This window comes from Lissotriton vulgaris, chromosome 3_1 (assembly GCF_964263255.1).
Source record: "Lissotriton vulgaris chromosome 3_1, aLisVul1.2, whole genome shotgun sequence".
Lineage (NCBI taxonomy): Eukaryota > Metazoa > Chordata > Amphibia > Caudata > Salamandridae > Lissotriton > Lissotriton vulgaris.
This window is the reverse complement of record NC_141689.1, coordinates 167383983-167404009: the sequence shown is the minus strand read 5'-3', so window position 1 is coordinate 167404009 and position 20027 is coordinate 167383983.

Genomic DNA, 20027 nt, shown 5'->3' with positions numbered 1-20027 from the left:
GTGTTTTGGTCAGAATCCCATCTGGGTCAGGTGTATGATGCTGTAGTTTCTCAAGGAAACTAGAGATTGTGCTATTCGTGTGTTTCTCTGCAATCTTACCTAAGATAGGCAACAAGGATATTGGGGGATAATTGACCAGAACTGCGGGGTCCAGTTGTGTTTGTTTTAGCAGGGGTTTAATGATGGCGTGTATCCACTCTTTGGGTACCTTGCCATTTTCAAAGGAGAGATTGATTAGATTGGAAAGTTGACTGAAAACAGCTTTCCCACCCTGGGCAAGGATATGAGGTGGATCCAGGTCTCTCTGGGGTAGCCTGATTTAATATTCTGTAATAAGGAGCACCCCAGATATTCATTCATTTTCGGGAAGGACAGGAGGGCAGAGTCAGAGAGGTGGGGTGGTCCCATTTGTTCACTCTTCCTTGGGAAGTTTAAAGTGCTATGGGGGCCCTCTATGGCACCTGATGTCATGGTGGAGTTAGGGTGGAGGGAATTGTAGACATTTTCCACTTTGCTCTTGAAAAATGAGGCTAACCCATTGCATCTTTCTTTGGAATGTTGGGAGCTGTTTGTTCCGGGGTCTATCGTGGTAAGTGATTTGACAACTTTAAAGAGCTCCTTAGAGGAGTTGGAGGACCTTGCAATTTTTTCTTCAAAGAAGGCTGCTTGTGCTTTCCTGATGCTCTTGTGGTAGAGCTGTATGGCTAGTTTGTAACCTCTTTTGAGCTCTGGATCATAGGATTTCCTCCAGTTACGTTCTAGCCTTTTGAAGCTGTTCTTTTGAACGACCAGTGTTGGACAAAACCAGGACGATCTGTTCAAGTGTTTTTGCAATAGTGGTCCTGCTTCCTAAAGTTCCAGTCAATGGAGCTATTTATCCAAGTTAGCCAGTTGCCATGGGCCTCTTCCAGTTCTTTAGTGTCTGGTGGTGTGAAGGAGTCCAGATCAGTGATCCACGCCTCAGGAAAACCATTTGTGTCCCACTACACTAGGTTCTTTTTTTTATCACCTATATGAGGTTTAAGGAGGCGCATCGGAATCATGGTGTGATCTGTCCAAGGCATCCGCTTGGGTGCTAGCACCTCGAGTCTGGGGTCGTTTGATAAAATGGGATCTAGGAGATGGCCTTTTTCGTGAGTGGTGGACGGAACCAGTTGTGAGTTGTAGGGCTTCCAGGTCAGCTAGGCATCTCCTAGCTGACGGGTCATTGACATCATCCAGATGGATGTTAAAAGCGCCTAGTACTGTGAGGGCACTTTTTCCTATTAGCATGCTCGCCAGCATGTCAGGGGCGGATTCTAAGAACTGTGTACAGGCGCCTGAAGGTCTGTAGATCAATCCCCCTGAGAAGGAGCATGACGTCGAGAGGGATCGTCTGAAGGCGAAGGCCTCGGATTTAGCCAGGTTGTGAGGGGTGATGGTACACCCTAGCTGTGTTTTACAAATAATTGCAATACCCCCTCCTATAGCTCAGACTCTATCAAGGCGGAACATTTCACAGCCCTGAGGGAAGGCCTCTATAATTTCTGGGGAGGAACTTTCTCGGAGCCAGGTTTCGGATGAAAACAGGACCTCCAATTCATCTTCTTCTATTAGGAGTCTAATCTCCACTGCGTGCTTAGGGAGGGATCTACAGTTAATTAGTCCCATCTTCCAGGCTTTGCAGTGATCCCTATTATCCAATCCCTGTGCAATAGGCACACTGGTCTCTCCAGTGAACCCACAGACCGGGCAGTTCAAGGGCAGCTCTGCTCTCAGAGCATGCATGCACAATGGATGAGCTACAATATTCATAGCTAAAAGCTCTGTGTTAGTGTATGTAATAGGTTTTTAAGGGAGGATGGTGATTTGGGCAGGGTTCCTGGCCCCTGGTCCCGGATGGGCACGGAAGGGCGCAGACGGGCTTGCCTTATGTGCGTCTTTGGTGTGCCAGCGGCACGCCCGCTGCGCGTGTCCGCTGAGCGTCGCGCCATCCTGAATTTAAGAGTAGCCTGAGCTAATGATTAGTGTGAGGACTAGAGCGCCAACTTCCAAGATGGCCGTCACCTTGTGGCCACCCGGAAGTGAGGATATTCGGCATGAGTAGCTCCCTCCACAACAATCAGCTATGGGAGCTGTGGTGGATCGGGGAGTCTCAAATGCAGTGAGAAGTAACAATATAAGGTATTTTATATCAGTTGGCAATATTTAAAAGCATAAAAGCGTGCGAGGTTGTGCTGTGCTAAGTGTGCTTGCAGTAGTATACAAAAGATCAGTAGCAGTTAAAACCAATTTAAGAACAGCATGGCAGTTTCCCTCAGCCCAGCGCATGCTTGTTGTTCGTGGCTGCCTCTACCTGATCAGTAGTACATTCTTTATATGTTAGTTATAGGTGCAACTTCCCACTGGCCACTGCTACACACAATAACTTTGAAGTAACTCTCCCAGCATTGCAAATTTTGAATGAATCAAACTTTTCTGACAAGAGCCCCGACCACTAAGCTACCTGAATGTATTTTTTTTTATCTAGACACATTTTGCTGCAATTTCTTTGCATTTTGTAATGTTGACAGATTTTGTAATTGTATATCATTTGTAATTGGCTTTGTATTTCAATGGCCTTTTCATACTAGTCTGGATTTCACTGAAAACTGTTGGCTGAGGGATCACAATGTACAATGACGAGAAGGGGTGGCGAGAAGGTTTACAGGAATGAATCAGTGCACGGAACCAGGAGAAAGAGAGTGGATGGTACAGCAGCTGGGGTGAGTATGTGTGGGGGGAGAGTTCCTCGAGTGTCTTTGAGATTTGGATCAGGATTGAGTTCCTGCTCATCAGTGGAGTGCAGGAGAAGTCTCATGTGCTGTTTTCTCCTGAGATTTCTGGTCTTGAGCCTGACTATGCTGCTGTGGGAGGGATGTGACGACTATAAGATATGATGCTTCTTTTGCAGATTTTTGTGTTGATCACTGTGCTGATGATGTAGCAGGTTTTGATTGTGACTTCAGTTGGTTCGTATGAGCCTGGGAAGTTCTCCAGCGAAGCAGCCTTCCGACTGCCAGAGATGCAAAAAGGTGTACACAACTGTTGGGACAATCAATCAAACATTTTTAAGGCACAGCAAATCACCCATCTCGGTCTCGAGGGTCCATCCTCAAGCTTGTCATTGTGGCCACTAGGAGGCCAAGGTCTTGGAAGGATTGGGGGGAACACTCTATTGGGTCACAGTAATGCTGAGTGAAGTGTTGGTGGTCATACCACTACTTCAGAAGTAAATGCCAATAAATCAACTTGCTGCTTTTCCACAAACAAGTACGTGCCATCTTTTTATTGGCGACGAGGATCCTGAACGGCAACCACAGGCTTCTGCTCGACACTGCCAGAATCACTTTCTTTGTAGCATCGATTTCCTCTCACCAGACCATCCGATGGCCAATGTTGGGCCTTTCTTTAAGTTCTATGCCCATTTCATCCACATTCTGCACTGCCTTGACTGCTGTAGCACCTCCCTCTTCTCACAAAGAGTCCACAAGGAGCATGTGTGTGACTGGTTTATGCCTGCCTACAGTGAGAATTTCTTTTGACAATTGTGCATCGGGGTCTAGGTACCTCAGAGACATTATCTACAATGAGCGCCATCTTAAATAAAGTACTCAAGCTAACGTATGAGCCTTCCTCATCTTTGTACCACATTTCAGTTTTGCAACAGCCGTCTTGGATTGGGACAAACTTTCTGAGTAATAATCTCACGATTCAGATAGACTGTGGATATCCCAACCTGGCCGTAGTGCCGATATTTAAAAAGGGGGACAGGAATGATCCCACCTGCTATCGACCAATCTCGCTACTCGATGGCCTAATGAAGGTTGTGGGGAGGATCATTCTAATAAGAATCCAGGATTGGATGGAGGAGCATAACATCATTTTGAATCTTCAATACGGGTTTAGAGCTGGTAAGGGCACCATAGAACAGGTACTAAATCTGGCACTAATAACAGCAAAGTATACTCAGGCCAAAAAAAGTAACCTGTTTGTAACCTATGTGGACCTAAGTTCCGCATTTGACTGCGTGGACCATGAAACGCTCTGGCAAACTCTTTCTGAGATTGGTCTGGATAAAAATATCCTTACATTTGTTAAAGAACTTTATAATGGGGCAGGTGCTCGTGTAAGATATGGTAGGAGGGGTGAGTGTTCAGATCTGTTTCAGATTTATAGAGGAGTAAGTCAGGGGTGCATTCAGGCACCCTTGCTTTTCACCCTGTATATTAACAAGGTCGGGTAACACCTCACTAAAGAGTATCACGATTATCCCACAGTAAATGGGACAGCTATACACATTCTCCTTCACGCGGATGACGCGGCTATTATGTCTCAAACAAGGGTTGGCTTGCAACGGGCAGTGGATACATTTTCAGAATTCATGAAAGTCAGAGGCCTCCACGTAAACGTATCTAAAACATTTACTATGTCCTGTCGAACAAGGAACAGATACCTTGTCCAATCTTTTTGGATGGCAGATAGGTGGAGCCTACCGACAGATTCTCCTATCTCGGCATAAACTTCGAGAGAAGGGGTTCATGGCGGGAGGCTGTAACCACTCGGGGCCTTGCATTCGTGAGAGCTACGGGCGCCCTAATTAACTTTGCCAAAAGGTTGGGTGGCAGGCCAGTCAGAGAATTCTTGCAGATCTATAGGGCTAAATGTATCTCGACTGGCACATATGGGGCCGGCCTTTGGGGGATTGCGCAGGTGGATTCCATTCAACGTGCGGCCCTGTGGAGGAGCTTATCTTAAATTAAAAGCCTTGGATAATGTACATATTATAGTAGTTGTATCAACCTATTTGAAGGCGATTGTCAGATTTAGGAATTCGATGCAAAGAAATTATAACTGAAATGTTGTATACTCTTCAAGGGGGCTTTTTTACAATGATTGTTTTTTAACTGCAGTGGTAGCAAGACTTGGTTGCCTATGGTTCCACATGCTTTTTTTATCCTAAATATTGTATTCTTTAAAAAAAACTATTTAAAATGAATGTAATTGATATGATTGATAGCTTGTTTTATTAATGTCAATTTTTAAATATCTGCTTTTATGATTTTGTTTTATCAAATCGAATAAAGCTATATCAAACAAACAAGACTGTGGCTAGTTATTTCATATAAAAGTACTGTGTGGTCTCATTCAGTTCAATTACTTAATATACATTATCGTGATTTCTTTATTATTCAGTTAATCTGTGAACATTTCAGTAGAAAGTATATACGCTCCTGCTCCTTATTAACAGATCTTGGCAGACACCCATTAGACTGGCTTAATTAGACGCTATTGATGGAGACATGTTTACATATAAGAACAAAAAGCTCTGTTAGTACAACATTTAGGCTAGAGGGGAGATCTATATTAAAAATCTTGCCTTGAGTGAACATGTAAGAAACTGGGTTGTTGGTTGACTGGGAGTCTTCCATTATCAATCAGAAACATCACTGTGACTCTGATAGTCAATTCCATTGCAAATATTTTACAAGGCTGTAGGGCGGACAATCAGCTCACTATTCCTTGGTTTCCCAAGGATATACCTATAGTGCATTTCCGGGAATCTGTGATGTACACAATAGCAACTCATTATGCCAAAGATAACCTAGGTAAAAATGTATATGGAAAGAACAGTGTTTCAGCAGGGACTCAATTATTAAAGCGTAAGATGGCATTGTGGATATCACAGAGTATCCTCTGTATTCAGACAATAATTTCTAAGTGTTCATTTTCTTACATTAGGGTTATCAGGCTCCTTACCGTCAAACCTCTCTTTCAATTAGGTCTTCCATTTTCAGAAAGCTCGTGGTTGCACTAATCTGGATCCTCTGAAAGACTGTGACGATATATGCTGCTTCCTCCATGTCGACTTGTAGTAACGACTCTCAATGTCTCAGCATTAGCCAGCCCACCATTTGGTTTTCCAACTGATCAGTGGGATACCTCCACTTGGGTTAACCATTTCCAAGCAAGTGATTCCAGACTTAATAGCCGAGAAAACTTTTGCCAACTACTTCAAAGAGTGGGATGAGTTCTTTGGACTTCTGTGATTAATAACTGCACATAATACTGTTATTACATGGCACTTTTACCTTAAACCCACACCTTTATTTATTTACTTTATTTTCTATACACAGGCAACATAAAGTCCTACTGAGTAATAACTTATGTTGGTTGTACGCACTGTGGTGCTCTTCAGCACTCAACACAGATTACACTTTGAACTTGTTCCCCCCTAGGTCACAAATCCCCTCACCAGGCTGTAGACCCAATAGTGCCATTAACCAATATTTTGGTACTCCTTAGAGGTAACTACATTGCAGATTGACTAGTTTTCGTCTCTATCTTTTTATGCATCTTAGTATAGTCCCACTCATTACCCCCTTTTTATGGTCCGGCTTGACAGCACAGCCATCACCAATTATGTGAGAATCCCCAGGAGAGAAGCTTTGGCTCCACCCACAAGTTGAAAGCCAGGAGTACGTTTTGAATGGGTAGACGTTTTGTGCTTAAGAAAAAGTGCTTGCCTGATACACATCTATGATCATTTTATTTATTCAGCTGCCTGAGCTTGAACTTTCAGGGGCTCCCACATGACATTATAATGCTATTAACATGGTTTAGATAACTAGATAATTTTAGTGATTTTCTCTGGCACCAACTTACATGGAATGAGGCCAGTCATTAACCTACAGGAATATTTAGGTCTGGCTTCAGAGTGCAACTGTCACCTGACCTTTTCACCTACACCACTACTATTCTCCAGTTTTTTACTTCACACATAAATAAATATCCATTCCCTTTTTTTAATCCCAACTCTTTAATATTGTTTATTCAAAATCAAACATATAATGAACAACAATCAAATACCTTCATAAAAAACAGAAAAAAAGATACACCAGTTAAACAATATTAGATGTGGGCAATGACATTGATCACAAAAACAAAAAATAAGAATCAAGAAATAGTACAAATACCTCGGTTACACATGTACATGATAAATCAATACAACAGGACGAAGAAAATAGTATTGATTCATACTACAAAAAGTGTCATGCATACAATATATCAGAATCAATGGAGAACATATAAATAGTAAATATGCATTACACAGTCAGAATCACCTTAAATGTATAAAATAACCGCATTCAATTTATAAATCATTTTTCAAATTGAGGCACATCAACCATGTCTTCAAGCCAAGACTGAAGTGTTGGAATAACATTAGTTCTCCAAAAATGTAAAATATTAACTTTGTCTAGACCAAGAGCTGTAGAAAGCCTCTTAAAGGCATAACTGGATGTAGGCGATATTTCAGAAGTATCATGTAAAAGTGAAAAACGTTCTGACAGGGAAAAATTACTAAAAGAGTATGTCTGCAAAAAACCTTCAATCTGGAGCCAAAATGTGTGAATATTAGGGAATTCCCACAGAATATGAACTATATCACAATCAGATGTGCTACAACGCCAGCAAAGGGAATCAGGACCAAGGTGAGCTGAGTACAATTTGGCCGGTGACCAATGCCAACGATGCAGTATTTTGAAAAAATTAAATTTAAGACGGGAGTCCCTAAATCCTTTGTTGTAATTATCCAATATAGTATCCCAATCTTTATCCGTAATTTCTAGATTTAGACGTGTAGACCACCATGATAATGAAGGTCTCAGTAGAAAATGAATAGTCAATTAAAATGGCATGGAGACAGGACACTGTACCCTTGAAATGTTTCCAAGTGTAAATATATCATGCAATTGGGGAGTGGGTTGTTATTTTGTGAGCTTTTAGCACACTTAGAGAGACTGCAGGGGAAAGTTGATTGCGTCTAATCATCTGTAATGAAGAAGATCAGTCGTGTTATAAATATGAGAATGATTTCAAAGAATGATTATGTGTACATACATTCTTTACATGAAATATTTTTCTGTCTGGTCCAAATAGACCAGTTGAGTTCAGCCCCTTTGTATGTGATATCTGCATTATTCCATAACAGAGCTTCAGAATGAAGATGAATATGAGTATTCGTAATCTTGTGCTCTTTCTGCCATGCTAATTGCAAAGAATTAATAATTGGATTAGTTGAATTAGTACATTTTGGGCATTTCATGTAATAAATCAGCAATTCCATAACAGATTGAAATATTGAGCGTTCAAACAAAACCCAGAGTGGTGTTTTCCTATGAGTGGGTAGCATATAAATAGAATGAGCCAATTATTGTGCTATCCAATATTATTCTAAATGAGGGCGATATAACCCCCCTTCACAGCTGAGGAATGTAACTTGGTGCCATTTTATCAGGGTCTGTATTTATCCCATACAAGTCAAGAAATAGTGGATGTCAACATTTTAAGAAAAGATCTTGGGATGGTAAGTGAAATCATGCCAAAAATGTAATTGAATATCGGAATCCTTTTCATTTTTATTATTTGCACACCACCCCATAATGACAGGTTTAGAAGCGACTACAGTTGAAAATATCTGTTGCTTTGTTCAAATATCAGACTTAATTTTTCCATAATAATGTCCTTTAAACCTCTATTAAGAAATACCCCTAAATATTTGAATTTTGAATGTAGCCATTTTAAATGGAATACTATCAACATGAGTAATTGCCAGGGCTTCACATTTAGTTCAGTTGATTTTATAACCAGAGAAAATGTGTTTAATTGGGAAATCAAAGCATTTGCTGAGGATTGTGGATGTGAAAGAGTCAAGAGAATATTGTTAGCGTAATAATAGGCCTTAATTAGCCCAGCTGTAGAAATATTACCCCTGATATCAGCATTGGAGTTTATTGCTATAGCGAGTGGCTATAAATGCCAGAAGGAACAATAAAGGAGAAAAAGGGTAACCTTGCCTTGTAACTTGATACATGTAAAAATACTGATTTATAAAGCCACCATAAGTGACAGCCCCTGTGGGTGAAAAAAACATCCCACTAGTTAGTGCCCGAAAATCTTAGCCGAATCCCATCCTCTCCATAGTACGGAATAAATAAACCCATTCCACTCTATCAAAGGCTTTTTCTGCATCTAAAGACAGGATGACCTTATCTTCCTTATTATTTCGTAATTGCCACAGTAAATGAGAAATAGTACGGAAATGATAGGTGGATGAGCGGCCAAGGACAAACCCACATTGGGAGGGATGAATCAAGAATGTAATTACTGATCCAAGATGATGTGCTAAAACTTTAGCTACAATTTTGGCATCAGAATTTAATAATGAAATTGGTGTATAGCTAGAGCATTCTAAGGGATCTTTACCATGTTTAGGAAGGACTGTAATACGAGTCCTTAAAAAATCAGATGGTAAATGTCCTAGACGTAAATTCTGATCAAAAACACAAATCAAAATTGGAACACTGTAATTTTTAGTGATTTTTTAAAATTTAATAGGGAACCCATCCTCCCCGGGCACTTTACCAGAAGTCAAAGAGTGAATTGCCTTAAGTACCTCGTCACTCGTGATACTCCCTTCTAGATCATCTTCTTGTTCCTGTGATAATTTTGGAGGATTATGTTTGGAGAAAAAGGCATTTTCTACTGTGTGATCTGAGTTGTCTATGGAGTGTTGCATAAAATGTCTGAAATTTAGAAAGAATCTCTGAGGAATGTGTGAGTAGAGCGCCAGTAGAATTTCTAATTGTGGGGATTAATCTAGAGGATTCTTGCTGGTGTTATTGATATGCTAAAAATCTCCCTGCCTTTTCTCCACGTTCATAATGACGTTGACAACTTCGAAAAAGACATTTCTCGGCATGAGAGATATAAAGATTGTTAAGAGCACATTTCACAGAGAGGAATTCCTTCAACACTAATGGGAACTGTGTATGCAAATAATTAGTTGTGTGTTTTAGGACTTCTTTCTCGAGGTTTACCCTAGCAGCATTCATATGTTTTTTAGTAACTGCAGTATCTCCCATAATCAAACCCCTCAGTACTGCTTTTCAAGCACCCCAAAGTGTATGTGCATTAGGTGCAGAATGATAGTTATCTTTTAGAAATTGTTCCACATAAGAGCACAGTTGCTTTTTCTCTTGCTGGGCCTGTTTGAAGAGAGACTGAGTCTCCAGGGAGATTTTGGGATTCAAGAAAGTCCCAAGTCCACCCTAATATCCATAAGATCATGATCCGATATAATGCAAGGAACTATGTTTGCTTGAGTTACCAATTGCAGAACAGAAGTTGAAGAAGTTAAAAAGATATTCAAGTATAGAGTGGGGGCATGAGGTAAAATTATAATCTCTCACACTTGGTTGCATTAATTTCCAGGGTTCCTGTAATGAGTAATCATTAATGAAATCCGCTAGCATGTGCCCATCCTTATTGTGATGAGTGTCAGGTCTACCGGATCTGTCAATAAATGGATCTAAAGTGACATTCCAGTCTCCTCCTATTAAGACACGTGTGGACCCAAACGCTGTTAATAATCTACTAAGGTGAGAGATAAAGTTACGTTTAGAATCAGTAGGGCCACATACAGAACCCATTATTATAAAGATGTTATGGATGAGAAGTTTAACAAAAATCTATCTACCTCTGATGTCCTCCAGGTTTGCAATATCGTATAGGGTAAATATTTATTGAAAAGAATATCCATTCCCATGCTCTCTACTTGTAGTGCTTTACATTCCTATACACCGTTCCCTTAAATCCAAAACTATTGACATGGCCAATGCTTGTTAGATGATTATTCTTGCCCTTTGACTTTACATCCTTTTTAGGTCGAGCAATCGAGACCTCTTATATATACTTTAGTATATACTTATATGTGTATGCACTTTGTGGGCTCTGGAGATCAGTCCTATGACTTGTCTGCTTCCGCTTACGGACTTTTTTTCTGTTCAACTGCCTCTATTTAACTGTCTTGATAGAAAACAACCAGTAGAGGTCAGTAAAATACAAGAAATGCTTTCTGCTTGCTCAACTGCATCTATTTAACTGTCTTGTCAGAAAATGACCAGTAGAGGTCAGTAAAATACCAGAATTGCTTTCTGCTGAGGGACATTCATTTTTAAAAAATTTCTGGCAACTGCCTCTAACTTTCTTGATAGAAAACGACAAGCAGAGGTCTGTAAAATACGAGAATCACTTTAGGATTCTTTAGATTCCAGTCTTTTGAAATTGTCTTCCACAAGCACCCGTAGACAATAATATTGTTTTCAGATTTTCCTAGATATGACGACCGAAGGACCTGATTTTATATTAAAAACAGAGCTTTGGACTATGCCATTTCCCGCTGAAAAATAATATTTCTCTCCATGTGTTCCCATACCTGGCATATCACTCAGTTTGGTGCTTAGCTTTGCCTCTATGTTAAAGAAAAGTAGATGTTTCAGCAACCAGGCTAATGTGCTCCATAGCTATATATATATAAGATCTAAAAGGTGAGACCATTTGCATTGCAAATGCTTGTTCAGTTAGGTGTCCCTTATATTATTACAATCCTGATGATTCCTCGATATCAGAAACAAGGTGAAAACATCTTCAACACAACACAGGACGCAAACTGAATTGACACCAAGAGGCCTGGGTTAATATCTACTTACTAAAGTTCTATATTACTAATGGACTCAAGCTGTATTTCTTTGTATATACACACTTTCTATGAGTGTTGTAATGTTCTAGCTTGTTTTTCTTTTGTGTGAGAACTGGAGACTGAACAAAGAACTTCATTTTTTTTCTTCTAAGTGCCAAGCGTTTTCTATATTAAGAATTGAAAAATAAATGCATTCTATAGCGAACCCTGAAGGAAGTGGGCTATATTGCATTCCCTTGTTTACATCTATTGTTATGAGTAATTGACTTACTGACTATTCATTTACTAACATAATTGAGTCCATGGTGATCCACTGTTGTTTTGGAATCTGGTGCTAATGTCCATTTCTGTGGTAATCATGAAGTCATCACAAATACAGCTGATACACTTAACTAACTAATTTGCTGTCACCTGGCAACAGACTGCAATGGACACATAATTAGCTCCACTTCCTAGAACCAAATAACAGAGAATTGATTGATTCGGCTCCCTGATAAGCGCACAGAGCCAGCAGCCAAAAGCTAGCGACAAACACAATCAATGACGGATTGGTTTTGCTCTGATTTGTTTACCATGGCACTAAAATGGCGGATCAAGGGAAGGTCACAGGGGCTGATTAACCAATCAGCATGTGGGCTTCAGCTCCCTGTAGCCTCTTACCCTACATCCGACTTCCTAACATCTCGTTCCAATCTTCAGGATTGCATGTCTCTTCGTTGGGGGTGTATTTTGTTTATTTTTGCATTACATTTTGTAAATGCGGACCACATGTTCCCCGTGGATCAAAACCACAGTTGTATTTACAAAGAAATAAGAGCAAGGAAGCAAAACAGTGTCCCGCGGATATAATGTAGTATTCCACAAAAATGTATACATGCAAGGCTTAAGGATGATCAAAGGGAAAGAGGCCCCTAATTATTCTGTGAAATATATGTAAATAACCTTGACATATATTTATACAAAATTGCACAAAGTGCAGGAGGGAATCATTCGAAACTGGAGGGAATTTCCGAAAAAAAAAAGATTTTAGCAAAGAGCTGCCTGCTAAATCTTTACTCATAAAACTTTTTTTTTGTTGTAGGTATTTTATTTATTGGCTTTTTGTCATACAACTCCAACAGCAGCCAAAAGCAGGAAGGGAAATAAAAATGAACGAAAAACAACATCAAAGGGTAAGTACAGCTTGGCATTCTAACTCACATGACAGAGCAAAGCTATTTCCAGGGTTGTCAAGGGGTGTGCAGCGAGCTTACAGCTTGTTGTATCACAAGGTCCCACTCCCAGTGTTCAAGCCCTCAGAGGACCAGTCCAACATCGCCGTACCGGCACCATGCCACCCATCTCTCAGGGCGACATGGTGCCGGCGACATCTGTAGCTCGTGACAACCCAGGAGCAGCGAAGGTCTACATTTCCCCTATATTCGTTCCTCAGTGGGGGCTGCCGTTAATCGATGTTTTGAATCAGCAGGTACGACTGCACAGGGCCCGATGTTTTTGGGCCAGTGCTTCTGAGGCATCATGGAATAGTACCATTCCAGCTGGTCATTAAAATATGCCATATCTTGGAGCCAGTCCTGGGCCGATCGCAGCCATCCCACACACATGGTACCTCCATTTTTGCTAGCAGTTGTACAAGTGATGTAAAGCGCCAGACTCCTCGTAGTGTTCCCCATCTACATCCCAAAATGTCTATCTTAGGTGGCAAGTCAAGTTCCATTGCTTACATTTCTGCACCTTCTTCTCCCTCCGAGTATTCAGCTATCACCCGGCATTGCCACGCAAGATGCATAAGCCCAGCTTCAGATTCCCCACAGTGGACACATCACATGTGCGCTTTGAGATGGAGTACAAATAGTAGTTGGTGAATATGATATGTTCAGTGAAGATATTTAAAGTGAATTAGACATAATACCTGACAAGACCTGGCGGTTCTAGCCCTGTCCCACTTCTCTGCCCTTTATTTCTGTCTGGCTTTATTCTGAATGGTGTTGGTGTCATTGCAAGAGCTCTGAAACCTGCGGGTGATTTATGCGCTATATAAAAACAATTTACATTACATTACATTACAATATCCCGTTAGGGGAGAAGGAAGAAGGCATAATCCTCGCCTCCGAGTCCTTAATAGAATTGGAACTTACCGACACCAAGGCTAGGCAAATTCTCATTCTACCGTTAAGTTGCAGCAAGGCATTGAGTCCTGGTCTGAAAGGGTCTCACCCAGATCTATTTTCCATTGTTCTCTGGTACTGGAGTGTAGTTGTGAGGTCTCTGAATGGAGAAGTATAAGTTGGTCCCCATGTGTCTAACTGTAGGAGCAGCCAGACACATTGATAATGTGGATGATGTCAGGGTTCTTGGTGAAAAGTAGGGTATTAAGTATGGATACAAGAATACGTAAATATATCCAGTGGGGTTAGATTGGTATCAACGACGACAGACTTTTTGGGAGAGTAAAGAATTGTCGACTTTAGCCTCTTCCGAATCTTTAGTCAAGCTTGTGTGCATCGAGGGGTCTGACCTAGTAACACCACAAGCAGGGTTTGGTGGCCATTATCATTCTCAGTTGCTATGTGTGCAAAGTAAGGTGGAGGTTTATGCTAGAAATATGCAAAGTATGCTTTCACACATAGATATTTGAATTCAAAGTCTGGAGCATTCAGCCTTCCCCTGTCATATGGCAGAATCAAGGTATCTCATCGCACACAAGGTTGACACCCGGCCCATACTAGTGTTATCAGCTGTGATTTAAGGGTCTTGGAGAAATTTTGGGTGAGGGGTCTGGGAATGTTTTTAACTAAGTAAAGTAGCTAAGGCAGGATGACCATTTTAATCAGTGCTATCCGCCCCCTAGTAAGAGCAGAAGGGTCTTCCAATGGGAGACCTATTCCTCAATGAGGGTCATGATAGTCCAGTAGTTTTCTTTGACCACAGACTCTGTAGTAGTTGACAGACTGCGTCGCCCAGGTGATTGGGAAGTTTAACATTCGAAGTGTCTTAATTTGTTTGATTGAGAATATTGTGGATTTGTTCAAGTTTATAGATACTGCTGTAATTGTTTGAGGCTCTGGACTGGGTCCATCCAGTATAACACAATTAGGTTCAGAGGAGAGAGCACAAACCCCCTCTGCCAATGGAGCTGTCAGGAGCTGTCATATTGCAGGGAATAGACGAAGGGGGACAGAAGAGGGCATAGAGGAGTGGGGGGGAGGGGAGGGGGCGATGGGCAGCCCTGTCTAGTGCCCCATCCAGTACGTTGTTGGGGAAGTAAGCAACAACCTCACCCAGTTTATAAACTGTTGTAAGATGCACAGTCAGGTTAGCACAGCGAAAAAGTATGGCCAGTCTAGTAAATCGGCGGCTTTGATTGCATCGAGAAAGAGCGCAACCTCCTCCTGTTTGGCTTTAAGCTGGTGCAAGAGCGCAAATATAGTTTGCAGTTGTGTGCTGTGGATCTGCCCCACCTGGTCCGGATGAACCAGCATGGGAATCATAAGGGTCAACCTATTGCCAGTATGTTGGCTAAGATTTTAGTGTCTATGTTTATAAATAATAATGGGCGGTACAATTCAGGGGTTTCAGGTGCTTTGATCGGCTTCAGCAATGTGAGAAGGATAGATTCATGCATCGAAGGGGAAAGTTCCCCACACTGAAACGCCTCATTGTATACATGCAATAACTACTGGGCTTATAGGATCTCTTACCATTTATAAAACTCAGCCGGGAACCTGTCTTCCCTCGACGCCTTACATGGAGGGAACCCATCTTTAGCTGTCTAGACTTCCTCCAGAGCAATTGGCTCCTTGTGCAATCATCTGTGTGGTCCTTCATTCCAGGTCAAGACCACCCGGTCAAAGTACTCTGCATACACTTCGCATTGTGGCATGATCCGGGAGGTGTATAAAGTAGTGTAGTAGTCAACTAGTTCCAGCAAAATATCAGTCACCTTATTGTAACGTCATCCCCATTTTTTTGGGTGTGTGATGGCTTGGGTATGTCTTTCTGGTCTCAAGAGTATAGTATGATTTTGGGTTCCTTTTGGCCTCTCTGCCTCTCCGTAGGCTTGAGCCCATGCATACAAATGATTGGCCTCCATTTCCTCTGTATCTGAACTTTCCGTCTGTTTCACCTAATTTTTTCTAGTGCTACTGCATAAGGTGCAGCCAAATAGTCAGCCTCTAAGGCTTTTAGTGCTCCTTTAATCCGATCAAGACTGGTTCGAAGTGCTTTCCATACCCCATGTTGTTTTGCTATGCAGATACCCCTAATATGTGCTCTGAATGCTTCTCAAACCACTCTAGGAGACTGTACCGACCCTCATTAGTCTGAAAGTACTGATATATATCGTCTTCCACCTCATCTGCGAACGCCATTCTAAGCAAAGCTTGTGGGGATAGGTGCCATATGAGGTCACGATGCTTGAGAGAAGGTGTACTTATAGTCAGCTTAATAGATGAGTGGTCAGACAGGGTATGTTGGAGGTGGTCTACTTCCGTCGCCCACCCACCTATGTGATAGAGCGCGGGCTCACCTGCCAGTTTTACCATACTCACCTGGGCCCATAAACAACATACATACTTTGAACAGGTAAACCTACGCTTAATCAATTTTGTTTAACCATTCAGGACCTATACCATTTGACTTACGAATCCTTGTCACCGGTACCTAGAATCCTAAAGGATCAAGGGTGTTAGCATAATAGGCATGTAAATAACATTTGCACTCATATAATAACCACAAACTCGGGAAAGATTTAAATTCTTTATCTCTGAAAAATTATTAAATGTCATAATCCAAGCATTTAAAACCATAGATCTTTCGATTAGAAAGATAACAATTAAAATGAGAACATGCAAAGATTTTATAAGTCTGTTTTTAAGCATTGGACGATAGGAAGGGTAGAAAAAGAGAAACAATACAATGACATACCCACACAGAATATTTACCTAAAATGATGTGAAGACCAACCCTGGCCACAGGTTGGGTTAAAGGACAGAACCCCAAGATTGCAGGTGCCAGCAGGGAAGAACAGGTACAGACCAGAATTCAGGACCGGTGCGGATCAAATTGGATCAGGACAGAACCACCTCAGGCTAAGACCGGCACCCACAGCTAAAGTGCAACGCCTGCGTCACGCTCCTCACTGCAGCTAACAGTTGGACCCCGACTGGGTTAGCGAATCTCCTTCCCAGAACCCCGATTGGGTTATCGAACCTTCTGACAGAGTGCTCCGCCAGCACGTCTGCTCTCGATCGCCTATTGAGTGCGTTGGGTCAGTGATAGGTCAGCTATTAGGATAAGTCGGACAAAGTAACTAGCTGAGCCTACGCTAGTTATACTATTTTCCAGGGCAGTGTACCACCCCCAATGTTGCAAGTGTAAGAATTCCCAATTTCGATTGGACAAAAGAATGAGGAGAGGTTATCACACCATACCAAAATGCAACTTTTTTCAGAATATTGAAATTAGCGTTTCCGCCCATCATTTTATTTTCTCATGCACTTTTATTCCACTCATCAATGAATGTTCTAATAGTAAATACAACTGTACATTTGTACAGTTGGTCTTCCTCTTGTGAGGTCGGAAGGTGAGCTTCCCAGGCGCCTCTCAGTCAAGACTGTCCTTGGCATTCATTCAATGCCATGACTTGAGCGTTTCTGGATTCTGGTGCGCATGTGCGGTGTGGGTTTCAAAATGGAGTTACAGATACATCTCAGGCCCAAAACACGAGCTAATAGCAAAGTAGAAAAGAAACAGTTTTAGAACAAAGAAAAAATGAATGTTCTGTATAAGAAGTGTGGCTCAATGGTTAGAGCAGCAGATCCTGATGCAGCGGTCTAGACCGGGACCAGGGTTCAATTCCCCGCCTCGGGGGATCTTGGGCCCAAAATTCCATGGACCTGATAATTCTCGCCTCGGTGCCTATTCTAATCATAGAGTCCCACATGCTTAATATCCACAACAGCCCCCACAACGCTAAGGATGCCTGGGGGTGCCCAGGAGTGGACGCCTCACAGGGAAAGCCAGGACGGGTTCCACAGCGGTATTTGTACAAGTGCCTTGAGACCCTTGCGGGTGAGTAATGCGCTATACAAGTATCAATTTTCATTTATACCACTTATCTCTACTCTATTCCCATTATTTTATATTTAACTTCAGCATTATGGTTAGGCAGAATGAACAGCTTAGCAAAAGCAGCGATGCAAGCTTCTTACACGTTATGACACAGAGCAGCCATCTTAGTTCTAGTGCGCAGAAGCAAAAGTTTCCCACCAAAGCAGAGAGTACGTCATGTCACGTGAGTGTGACAGATGCATGCGCAGTAAGAAATCCCGCGTAGCAGCGGCCATTTGAATGCAAGCGGATTATAGTTAGTAAAAGCACATTGGAAAGCTTCCCCTAGATGCTAGATATGTCGTGAAATGCAATTTTAGTAAGACAAAACATGTTAGTTAGTACGTTATGAGTTATTTGAGAGGGTTGAGTACAAGCAAGTCGCTTGCTCCATCATATGTCTGGCATGCCCAGCAAGTAATCTAGGTGTGTCCAAACCCTTGAGCTGTAGAAATGTGTGCCCTCTGTGCGGGCAGGGAAGTGGGTTCTCCAAAGGTCATGTATGGTGATGAGATTGACAAGACACTTGCAGCTGCTTGATGAGTGTGGGTGGTAGTGTTGGAGCAATCAAGATGCCAGTCAGGAATTAGATGGAAGGACCCTCCCCAGAGTATGATGCGGGGTTCCAGAACGTGGCATTTTATCCATAGACTTCTGACAAAGTCGAGCGCATCAGCATTGCGGTCATAGGAGTTGATCAGTGTGATATGTTTACCCCCAAGTATTACCTGTATAATGTTTTATCTGCCCTGTGGGTTATTGTCTTTATACAGCAATCAATAAGGGACACCTCTTTTGATAAGGGCGGCTGTCCCTCGGGCATAGGAGGTGTAATCAGAAAAGGAGAGGTGGTCGCTCCACCAGGAGGCAAAGTGGGTCTGGAAATGCAGTGCAAGGTGTGTTTCCTGCAGGAGAGCGATGTCTATTTTGTGGTAATCGAGGTATGCCACCACCTGCCGTGCTTCATGGGGGTTGTTAAGTCCTCTCACATTCCAGGTCAGCAGTCCTTGAGGAAGAAAGTTAGGCAACCTGCTCATCTGTTAGTAGAATGTAAAATGCCATAGAGCCTCAGTGGAAACCCTCCTTCTTGTTTGTGCTCCGGTTGCCGAGCCGCTTGCTTCGGCTGTGAGTTCCATATACCCTGTGAGTTTCTAATTTTGGGCCAGAAATATGGTACCCTTTACCACCCTCTCATGCCAGTCACCCCAAACTGCCAGTGAAAGCACTCAGCATAAAACAAACAACCTTCTGCAACTAAATCTAAAAGGTGAAAACAACATATTGATAGTGACTGCAATCAAATATGTGTTCACCCCTAGGGGGAATCCAGAGTCTGCCCATCAATTTATGGGAATTGAAAGGCATGGGTAGTCATTCAAACCAATTGCTCGAGGAGACCCTCGTCTGGCAGAATGGGGCCGTCATGTCAGGATAGTCCTTTGCTGCATTGCGGTCCATGCGAACGACTCGACAGGCTCCTTGAGGCGGAGCGGATTCGCCCCTCCTGCCCCCCTCCCCGCAGGCATCGGTCGGACCGCCTGTACCGTAATACAGCAGTCGGACCAATGCCTGATATGTCAAACGGTCCGCCATTGACGAGTTGTCATATGGCCTTCCGCCCAACATTGTAATGAGACCCTAAATGTTAGAGCCACTACTTTATAATAGCACAATAACTAATACTGATACATTAGCACTGTTTCAAGTTAAAATTACCCTTGGGACACAGCTGTTTTATACCTCTTAGGCGGTTTGTTAGAGGTTTCATGCTCAAAGCGGACTCGTGCCCACAGAGGCACAAAACTGGACAATTATTTCTACTGCTTGGAATGCAAATTTTAACTTACGATTGATGTGTGTAATATTGTGAAGCAACTTAATAATTAAGTTTGTACTTGAATCATTAATTCGCTGCAAATAAGTTGTTGTTTTTGCAGGTGAATGCAAATATGGAATCATTAATTGAGGATTATTAAAATTATATTTAGTGTCATTTTTAATTACAGCTCCTTGTAGTCTGTCCTGAAGAGGGCTTTTCATAAAGTTGTTATTAAGGTCGAAACTCATCGACATAGTTGGAGGCATGCACCATGGACTAATATTGAATAAGGAAGAGATTACTTTCTAAAAGAAATTTCAGCAGAAAGTGTTTCTGGAATGCAATCAAGAATTTTAATCCTTCACTTTGTGTTGCATCCAAAACTGTGTTAATGACTTGAAAAATCACACACTGGCTTATTCTAAATTTTCTGCAAGTAAAGCAACAATTAGTTTAATAATCAAGGTATAAAAATGTCTTGGTAATGCATTATCAAATTCTGTAGCCCAGCGTCTCTGAATAATAAAGCAATAGGTT